Here is a 970-nt window from a genome sequence, read left to right on the forward strand (position 1 = left end):
TCACACAACTTTTTAAAATAGGGTTGTGAATTTGGAAGGAGAAGTAGTAAAAGACATTACCTGTGTATTTTTGTCCTGCTCAAAGTACAGCAAACTAAGGAAGTCTTGGAGCTCTTCCAGTTTCCTGCTGCTGCCTCTCTTCCAATTCCAGCTGCAATCCTAACAGACTGCCTTTCTCTTTATGGTTTTAAAGCCACTAAGAGGAGCACAAGCTTTAAATGATATTTCCATTGTGCTTTGTTAGTCTTGAATACAGCTCTACCTGCCTTTTATGGAAAAAAGCAACAGATGTTTTATGTGCATTTATCAGCTCGATGAACAATTAATTACCACGTACCCAGCCCCTGAGCAGACCAGTGTTATGGACAGACTTACAGTAATATATTAGCACTGCAATTACCTTCACAATTAGCTTACCAATCCTGGAATTGTTAGTGTAATAAGGATGTTTGTAAAATAAGTTTTAAAAAGGGCCAGACCCTCAAATATACTGTTTCTATAGGATTCCTTGAGGAAAACTAAAGGTAGCTGAATTGTTACCTTGTCATGGATTTGAGATTTCACTTGTGACACAGCATTTTTATCAAGTCTTAAATCTCCCTCTACTAAACTGTATGAATTCCCTAGAGCTTTCAGTTTTGTCTTGCATCTCCTAGTGAAAACAGGTAGTTTTCACTAGGAGGTGCAAGACAAGACTGAAGCTCTTAGTAGGCTGACCATGCGCTATCTCAAGCATGTCAGGAGCCAAAACATGGTTCTGTGATTCTATGACTGAGCAGCACAAAGCACTGGAGGGCAAGAGGATCACGTACCCTTGTGGACAATACCAGCCATGAATATAATCTTGCTGAGTGCTGTAAAACTGCCAAATTCATTATTTATTTTTAACCCTGCAGGAGTTTGAAGATGCATCAAGACTGATAGTGAGGACAGAAAAATCTCTTGAAGACTACAGCCTGAACTCTTGGCC

The sequence above is a fragment of the Hirundo rustica genome, chromosome 15, assembly GCF_015227805.2.
Source record: "Hirundo rustica isolate bHirRus1 chromosome 15, bHirRus1.pri.v3, whole genome shotgun sequence".
Classification (NCBI taxonomy): domain Eukaryota; kingdom Metazoa; phylum Chordata; class Aves; order Passeriformes; family Hirundinidae; genus Hirundo; species Hirundo rustica.